This window comes from Oncorhynchus mykiss, chromosome 1 (assembly GCF_013265735.2).
Source record: "Oncorhynchus mykiss isolate Arlee chromosome 1, USDA_OmykA_1.1, whole genome shotgun sequence".
NCBI lineage: Eukaryota > Metazoa > Chordata > Actinopteri > Salmoniformes > Salmonidae > Oncorhynchus > Oncorhynchus mykiss.
The window spans coordinates 34,139,487-34,149,017 of record NC_048565.1 but is presented as its reverse complement, the minus strand read 5'-3'; the positions used below and the strand labels follow the sequence as shown (position 1 = coordinate 34,149,017).

General features: G+C 47.8%; 1 long non-coding RNA gene across 2 annotated transcripts; it reads right to left on the bottom strand.

Moving 5' to 3' along the window:
• LOC110521761 lies at window positions 1–8,176 on the bottom strand. 2 transcript variants are annotated; one of them, XR_005051563.1, is made up of 8 exons: window positions 7,850–8,176; window positions 7,545–7,670; window positions 7,283–7,428; window positions 6,809–7,094; window positions 4,075–4,285; window positions 1,440–1,618; window positions 746–1,277; window positions 1–587 (listed from the first exon to the last, which is right to left on the bottom strand). It is a non-coding gene; the product is annotated as an uncharacterized LOC110521761 (long non-coding RNA). The 2 variants fall into 2 exon arrangements; XR_005051565.1 differs by lacking the exon at window positions 4,075–4,285.
• Between the last annotated feature and the right edge of the window lie 1,355 nt (window positions 8,177–9,531).

The following is a 9,531-nucleotide window of genomic DNA, read 5'->3' as shown; positions in this document are numbered from 1 at the left end:
ATCAATTCAGTTTGTCTGTGATGTGTACGCCGAGGAACTTAAAACCTACTACCCTCTCCACTACTGTTCCATCGATGTGGATAAGGGGGTGTTCCCTCTGCTGTTTCCTGAAGTCCTTACGCTTGGACCCATTGGATATTTATTCCTGGTGTTATTATTTTTCTATAATTTCTCTTGTTTTCTCTTTGCAATGTTAGGAAGGGCCCAAAAAATGCTGCTTAAGTAAGCATTTCACTCTTAGTCTACATGGCACTTGATTTGATAATCGACCACATACACACACATTATACAGATACTCGACCACATACACACAGTATACATGCACACACACTTTATAAACACACACACACACACTCTACAGAAGTACCATAAGCGTGTGATGACAGTCGAGACAGATGACTTCATAGTTGTGTCCATGTCCAGGGGCTGGATCCCAAAGCATCTCTACTGACGACTCTGTTACTGAGCCCTCTCTCACACTGCTGGGTGACGGCAGAAGTACACACACGCACCTGACAGGGTCGGCCAACACGTTGTCAGATTCTCCCCTCTGCTAGAAACATACACACCACCTGGGGGGTTCAGCGCTACACACACACACACACACACACACACACACACACACACACACACACACAGTCAATATACTGTACAGAACCACATAAACACACACTCAATATATTTATAACACACAGAACCACGCAGAAGCACACCTAAAGAATTACACGAACACAGAGTTTCATACCAGTGTGTATGGTCAGTTCCTCCACTACTTGCCACATCATGTTCTGTGACGGAGTTAACTCTGACCCTGTACTTCCTGAACCCCTCCAGTCCTCCAATCACAGTCGACCTGGAACTGCTGGCCACGCCCCTTCTCCTCTCCTGGCCTGAAGCTACATCCCCCCAGCAAACCAGGAAGCCCCACTGCACAGCATGCTGGGAGTCTGGGGCCGTCCAGCTTACTGTGATCTGACTGGCTGTCACATTGCAAATGGTGATGTTCCGAGGGGTAAGGGGCCGTGTGTGAGTGATGTGCGTGTTCCCAAGGCTTCAAGCGGCCCCAGCGAGGTGAGAGGCTCTGAGGGACAGAGAGTAGATCTTCAGACCTGGCACCTTCAGCCCTCTGGACAACAGGGACACTGGGACACGACCTGCACTTCTCTTCTCCCTTTCTTTCTCCTCTTCCCCATTTTCTTCCCCTTCCTCCTGATCTTTGTATTGGACATAGAGCTGGGGGGTGACGTCACTCCAGTGGATATCTGCTTTTCTTTCTGCTACATCCAGCAGTTCAAAGGTGAACAAACGAGGGAAGAGAGGGAATGAGAGCGACAGAGAGAGAGAAAGAGAGACAGAGAGATAGGGTTAATGTGTGTCTGGCAGTGGTAAAGAGGTATTGGTTGTATATTTACTTGGGTATTGACTGTATTAATGCATACTTTCCCAGTAACGGATAAAGGGTAAAAGGATGTGGCAGAAGAACGGCGTAAGAAAGTAGCCGGGTCCAGTAGAGTTCTTCTGCAGGGCAAAACAGTCCGTCTGATTGGCTAGCAGCGATAATGATAGCACTAGCCATGTTGTAGGAGGAGCCATCGGACGAGTGGGGCCACCTCTTATCCTGTGAAGAGAAACAACAACAACAAAAACATTTTGCGTGTAACGGTTGTCTTCTTCCTCCTCTGAGGAGGAGTAGTAGGAAGGATCGGAGGACCAAAATGCAGCGTGGTATGTATCCATAATGTAATTGAATGAATACAAAATACAAAAGAACAAGAGAATCAAAATGAAAACCGAAACAGTCCCGAATGGTGCAAACACTGAAATGGAAAAATAATCACCCACCAATCAAGGGTGAAAACAAGCTGCCTAAGTATGGTTCTCAATCGATTGACAGCTGCCTCTGATTGAGAACCATACCAGGCCAAACACAGAAATACCAACTCATAGAAAAACAAACATAGACAACTCACCCAACTCACGCCCTGACCATACTAAAACAAAGACATAACAAAAGAACTAAGGTCAGAACGTGACAGTACCCCCCCAAAGGTGCGGACTCCGGCCGCAAAACCTGAACCTATAGGGGAGGGTCTGGGTGGGTGTCTGTCCGCGGTGGCGGCTCTGGCGCGGGACGTGGACCCCACTCCACCATAGTCTTTGCCCGCCTCTTTACACGTCTCCGTGGCCTCTTTAGAGCGGCGACCTTCTCCGCCGATCTCGGACCTTGGACTGGGGACCCTTGCAACGGGTCCCGAATGGACGGGAGATTACGGCAGCACCGGACAGGTGGGAGACTCCGGCAGCTCCGGAGTGAAAGGCAATTCCGGCAGCGCCGGAGTGACGGGCGATTCCGGCAGCTCCGGAGTAACGGACGGCTCTGGTAGCTCCTGACTGACCGGCGGCTCTGGCAGCTCAGGACAGACGGGCGGCTCTGGCAGCTCAGGACAGACGGGCGACTCTGGCAGCTCAGGACAGACGGGCGACTCTGGCAGCTCAGGACAGACGGGCGGCTCTGGCAGCTCAGGACAGACGGGCGACTCTGGCAGCTCAGGACAGACGGGCGACTCTGGCAGCTCAGGACAGACGGGCGACTCTGGCAGCTCAGGACAGACGGGCAACTCTGGCAGCTCAGGACAGACGGGCAACTCTGGCAGCTCAGGACAGACGGGCGACTCTAGCAGTTCAGGACAGACGGGCGACTCTGGCAGCTCAGGACAGACGGGCGACTCTGGCAGCTCAGGACAGACGGGCGACTCTGGCAGCTCAGGACAGACGGGCGACTCTGGCAGCTCAGGACAGACGGGCGACTCTGGCAGCTCAGGACAGACGGGCGACTCTGGCAGCTCAGGACAGACGGGCGACTCTGGCAGCTCAGAACAGACGGGCGACTCTAGCAGTTCAGGACAGACAGGAGACTCTGGCAGCGCTGGACAGGAGAGAGACTCTGGCAGCGCTGGACAGGCGGGAGCACCTGTAGAGAGGAGACGGAGAGACAGCCTGGTGTGGAGGGCTGCCACCGGAGGCCTGGTGTGTAGAGGAGGCACCGGATAGACCGGACTGTGGGGGCACACTGGAGGTCTCGAGCACGAGCCTGCACAACCCTACCTGGCTGGATGCTCCTCATAGCCAGGCCAGTGCGGCGAGGTGGAATAGACCGCACTGGGCTGTGCTGGCGAACCGGGGACACCATGCGTAGGGCTGGTGCCATGTCCCCCGGCCCGAGGAGAAGAACTGGAGACCAGATGCGCTGAGCCGGCTTCATGGCACCTGGCTCGATGCCCACTCTAGCCTCTCGTCCCAGCCGCGCTGCCGTGCTAGCTCCTCATAACGCCGCCTCTCGGCTTTCTCTGCCTCCAGCTCTGCCTTGGGGCGGCGATATTCCCCAGCATGTACCCAGGGTCCCTTGCCGCCCAAAATCTCCTCCCATGTCCAGGAGTCTTGAGATTTCTGCTGCCCGTTACCACGCTGCTTGGTCCTTGGTTGGTAGGTGATTCTGTAACGGTTGTCTTCTTCCTCCTCTGAAGAGGAGTAGTAGGAAGGATCGGAGGACCAAAATGCAGCGTGGTATGTATCCATAATGTAATTGAATGGAAAATGAATACAAAATACAAAAGAACAGGAGAATCAAAAGGAAAACCGAAACAGTCCTGAATGGTGCAAACACTGAAACTGAAAAATAATCACCCACCAATCAAGGGTGAAAACAGGCTGCCTAAGTATGGTTTTCAATCAGGGACAACGATTGACAGCAGCCTCTGATTGAGAACCATACCAGGCCAAATACAGAAATACCAACTCATAGAAAAACAAACATAGACAACCCACCCAACTCACGCCCTGACCATACTAAAACAAAGACATAACAAAAGAACTAAGGTCAGAACGTGACATTGTGTGTGTTTGTGTCAGACAGACACGCTGAGAATGTCCCAATCATCAGTTTTAAATCACAGACTAACACGCTCCTCTGTAAGGAGGAAACTAATGTGTCTGCCTGTTTAGAAAAGCAAACACCATTCATGCTAACACAGCCCGTTTCTCTCACTCACTCACACGCTTATGTGTGTGTGTTACCTTTCTGTCATTGAGAGCGGTCCAGAGCAGTAGCAGGTTGTTATGTGTGGTCAGGTGAGAGGAGAGGAGGAGGAGGTCTGTCTCTGTTTTAACGTCTATCAGGTGACCTCCTGAAGCCACGCCCATACATGGGCGTCGGCCCATGACAGGCTCTACCTACTCACACTATAGTAGCTCCTTCCGCTTGCCAGCCAACCAATAGGACATTGGGCTGAGGAGAGACAATAGTCAACTCAGACATATAGCAGTCAACGTTAATTACATCTATGTGTGTTATTATTTTTTTCATAGATCTTGCTTCTTGCCTAAATAGCAGGAAGAAGATTATACAGTCAACTCCCCTGTTCTTGACTATGGTCACACCATTTACCAGATTGCAGCAGACACTACAGTCGTGGCCAAAAGTTTTGAGAATGACACAAATATTAATTTTCACATGATGGCAATTTGCATATACTCCAGAATGTTATGAAGAGTGATCAGATGAATTGCAAAGTCCCTCTTTGCCATGCAAATGAACTGATTCCCCAAAAAACATTTCCACTGCATTAAAGCCCTGCCACAAAAGGACCAGCTGACATCATGTCAGTGATTCTCTCGTTAACACAGGTGTGAGTGTTGACGAGGACATGGCTGGAGATCACTCTGTCATGCTGATTGAGTTCGAATAACAGACTGGAATCTTCAAAAGGAGGGGGGTGCTTGGAATCATTGTCCTTCCTCTGTCAACCAAAGTTACCTGCAAGGAAACATGTGCCGTCATCATTGCATTGCACAAAAAGGGCTTCACAGTCAAGGATATTGCTGCCAGTAAGAATGCACCTAAATCAACCATTTATCGGATCATCAAGAACTTCAAGGAGAGCGGTTCAATTGTTGTGAAGAAGGTTTCAGGGCGCCCAAGAAAGTCCAGCAAGCGCCAGGACTATCTCCTGAAGTTGATTCAGCTGCAGGATCGGGGCACCACCAGTACAGAGCTTGCTCAGGAATGGCAGCAGGCAGGTGTGAGTGCATCTGCACGCACAGTGAGGCAAATACTTTTGGAGGATGGCCTGGTGTCAAGAAGGGCAGCAAAGAAGCCACTTCTCTCCAGGAAAAACATCAGGGACAGACTGATATTCTGCAAAAGGTACAGGGATTGGACTGCTGAGGACTGGGGTAAAGTCCTTTTCTCTGATGAATCCCCTTTCCGATTGTTTGGGGCATCCAGAAAAAAAGCTTGTCCGGAGAAGACAAGGTGAGCGCGCTACCATCAGTCCTGTGTCATGCTAACAGTAAAGAATCCTGAGACCATTCATGTGTGGGGTTGCTTCTCAGCCAAGGGAGTGGGCTCACTCACAATTTTGCCTAAGAACACAGCCATGAATAAAGAATGGTACCAACACATCCTCCACGAGCAACTTCTCCCAACCATCCAGGAACAGTTTAGTGACGAACAATGCATTTTCCAGCATGATGTAGCACCTTGCCATAAGGCAAAAGTGATAACTAAGTGGCTCGGGGAACAAAACATCGATATTTTGGGTCCATGGCCAGGAAACTCCCCAGACCTTAATCCCATTGAGAACTTGTGGTCAATCCTCAGGCGGGGGGACAAAAACCCACAAATTCTGACAAACTCCAAGCATTGATTATACTAGAATGGGCTGCCATCAGTCAGGATGTGGCCCAGAAGTTAATTGACAGCACGCCAGGGTGGATTGCAGAGGTCTTGAAAAATAAGGGTCAACACTGCAAATATTGACTCTTTGCATCAACTTCATGTAATTGTCAATAAAAGCCTTTGACACTTATTAAATAGTTGTAATTATACTTCAGTATTCCATAGTAACATCTGACAAAAATATCTAAAGACACTGAAGCAGCAACCTTTGTGGAAATTAATATTTGTGTCATTCTCAAAACTTTTGGCCACGACTGTACTCTTACACCTTCAGCCATCAACTTGTACACAAAACTCATCATCCTAAAACTTGAAAGCATTTTACAGGACATCCCCTTCACTTAAAATTCAGTTCAGCAGCAGCCGGACAAGGGGAAAGAGACTTCTTCAAAATAAAATCAAAACAGATAAATATGGGGACTGGTTTATTCCGACAGCCATTAGGCTGTATAATAGATAGTCTGTTGATCCTTCGTGTACACTTTCATTTTTAATGTGCAGCTATAGCACTTGGACTAAATTCTATTGTGTCGTTTTTGTGTTGTCATGTTTTATCTACTGTCTTTTCAAGCACATGACCAAATGAGTTTCCCCCTGGTGGGATGATACAGTTGATGTGAATCTGAATCTGGTTGTCTGGTCCTCATTAAAGTCCCGTAGATCACTTCATTATTCCCATTTTGTTTACAAAGCTCTACTACACAACATTCCAACTCACCTAACTTCACTATTAAAATATGAGATACCAAACCCGTTAACAAGGTTGGTTAACTCTTGAGGTTCCTCGGGTCTCCACCGAACTAGGTAAATCCGCTTTTAGTTTTAAAGCACCTCATTGCTGGCACCAACTACAAAATACATTACAACTGGATGTTCTGGTGTTGCTCGAGCAATTTCAAATACTGATTGGGAACCTTCTTATTGAGGAATGCCATTGTTTTTCTTGAATGTTGTATTTTACTTGTTTTATATTGTATTAGATTTGTGATTTTGTCTCATGACATTGTATATACAGGGCTCCCTTATGAAAGAGTCCTGGTCTCAATAAAGGGAAAAAATGTAAAAATATACCTGTCTCCATGGTGGTGTGTAGTCTCTGGGTGAGGCTGATGTTGAGGTGTGTGAAGGGCGTGGTCAACTCTGCTGTGATGCTGTAGTGTGCTCCAGGCTGCAGACCTCTCACTGCGTACGAGGAGTTGTGTGTGTGGTCAGTGTGTGTGTGTTCAGTGTGTGTGTGTTTGGTGTGCATGATAGTGAAGAGTGAGGGCAGTGAGAGTCTGTTGGTTCTGTAGGGTGCAGGACAGCAAAGCACTGGTGGTGGTCACCTCGACACGGAGAGAGGAGAGGGGGACAGGAGCTACACAGTGCACACATAAACAAACACAAATGCACGCACACACACATACACACACACACACGCACACGAACCTGTTACAACTGCACAAGTCTAATTGTGAAACAGTAAACCATTCCTTTTCATCCATTATCTGTTAAATTATGTTGTATAACAGGACCATAGAGGTCAGGGGTCAAGGTTAGGCTCACCAATATGAAAGGTCTTAGTCTCCAGTGTGGCGTTTTTTTTTATAGCGTTCAATGTGATGTCACTTCCTACTGGCTCCTCAGCCAATTGCAGCAGCAGCCTGCAGTCAGGTGAACACTCAAGAGCGGCCAATAGGATCAAGCCACACCTGAAGGGGCGAGGACAGAGAGTGGTTTAGTGGTTGCGATATGTTTGTGGTTGTCCAGTGGTTGTGTGGTAAGACCGTGAGGTTGGGTGATGGTTGTATGGTGGGTGGGTTCTGACCGTGAGGTTGTGTGCCGTTCTGTAGGAGATAGTGTAGCAGTCTGGACCAGAGGGGAAGCGGCCAAACATAACCTCAACAACCACGACCGCCAACTCGGCGCACTGGACACAAGAGAAACTGACCACCTGGAAAGAGAGGGAGAGTGAGAGGGGAAAGAGAAACGTTCTATACATAGACATTCTATAAATCGCTCAGACTATAGGTGTCACATTTGAAACTTTTACACAGACTGTTAAACGAGAGTTGTGATGGATAACTGTTTCACCTAAAACTAATAGCTAGAAACTGTGTGTGTGTGTCTTACCTGGATGAACCCTATCAGCAGCCACACACGCACCATTCCATCCATTGGGAAGCCTGGTCCTCTCATCAGTGCACAACAGGAGTGACATGCACCATCCTCTAAAGATAGTACCACAACATGCATACATCCAATATCAATATGGCTTTGGAATCAGAAAACCTGTCTGTTTGGATATCTCATCTATGTACCGAAGAGCGAGGTAATGTCCAGTGGCTTCAGTGAGTACTGAGGTTGTCAGAGTTCTGTGTAAGAGGAGGAGGAGTGTAATCACAGCTGAACTGTACCGAGGAGTCCTCCCCAGTGACGCAACACAACTTTGAATTTAGCGCTCCGCAGCAGCATACCGAGAAGCAGAGCCTCGTGTGAAGACACGCACAGTCCAATTCAATCAGTCTGTGTGTCGTTCAGCCCAATTTTTTCTGCCCTGCCGCCCTTTCCTCTTTGTTGGGATAAGAGCCGGTTACTATGACAACCAGGCTTGCAGCCACACAGAGAGAAACTCCTGGGGAGAGAGGGAGAAAGAAAGAGAGGGAGAGAGAAGGATAGGGAGAAAGAAAGTAAAGAACTTAAAGTAGACCAGATAGACAACATTCCATACACCTCAGCCTCTTTGCAGATTTATTCTCTAGGGCATCTATGACCACTCTCTCTTTCTCACACAGACACACACACCCACTGTTCAGTCGATTAATTTCTGGGCTGTATTGATGGAGTGATTTGCTAACCAACTCCACTGCTGTGTGTTCCACACGGCAGATCAAAACAGTCGGTGTGTGTATGAGAGAGAGTGGGTGTAGAGAGAGCTGAGAGCTGAACAGCGAGTAGTTGAATGTGAGCTAGTGGTCTGTGTGAATGATAAAAAAATGAATAATTTACCGATCAATCAGTAATCAATGACGGATCAATGTGGTTTCCTGCCTCTTCAATACTTCACTTCTTCCTGGTGGAGGTCACTGGTATTTTACTGATGACGAAGTGTCATTAACATGGTTTATTTAGATGGTAATTATACACTGAGTGTACAAAACATTAGGAACACCTGCTCTTTCCATGACATAGACCAGGTGAATCCAGGTGAAAACTATGATCCCTTATTTATGTCCACTTCAATAAGTGTAGATGAAGGGTAGGAGACAGTTTAAAGAATGATTTTTAAGCCTTGACACTATTGAGACATGGATTGTGTATGTGTGCCATTCAGAGGGTGAATGGGCAAGACAAAGATTTAAGTGCCTTTGAACGGGGTATGGCATTAGGTGCCAGGTAGTTTGAGTGTGTCAAGAACTGCAACACTGCTGGGTTTTTCACAATCAACAGTTTCCTGTGTGTATCAACAATGGTCTACCACCCAAGGGACATCCAGCCAACTTGACAAAACTGTGGGAAGCATTGGAGTCAACATGGGCCAGCATCCCTGTGGAACACTTTCAACACCTTGTAAAGTCCATGAATTGAGGCTGTTCTTGAGGGCAAAATATTAGGAAGGTGTTTCTAATGTTTTGTACAGTCAGTGTATATACACACACATTGTTACACAGACCCCCACACAATAATTACACACTACCAGGCCAGAGAAACACAAACACACATCAGCACTGAACACACTGAGTCAGCAGGGGAGTGTGTGTGTGGAGGAGGATGGAAAGTTTTTCATTCATGCAAAAAAACACCAACCAGTCAGA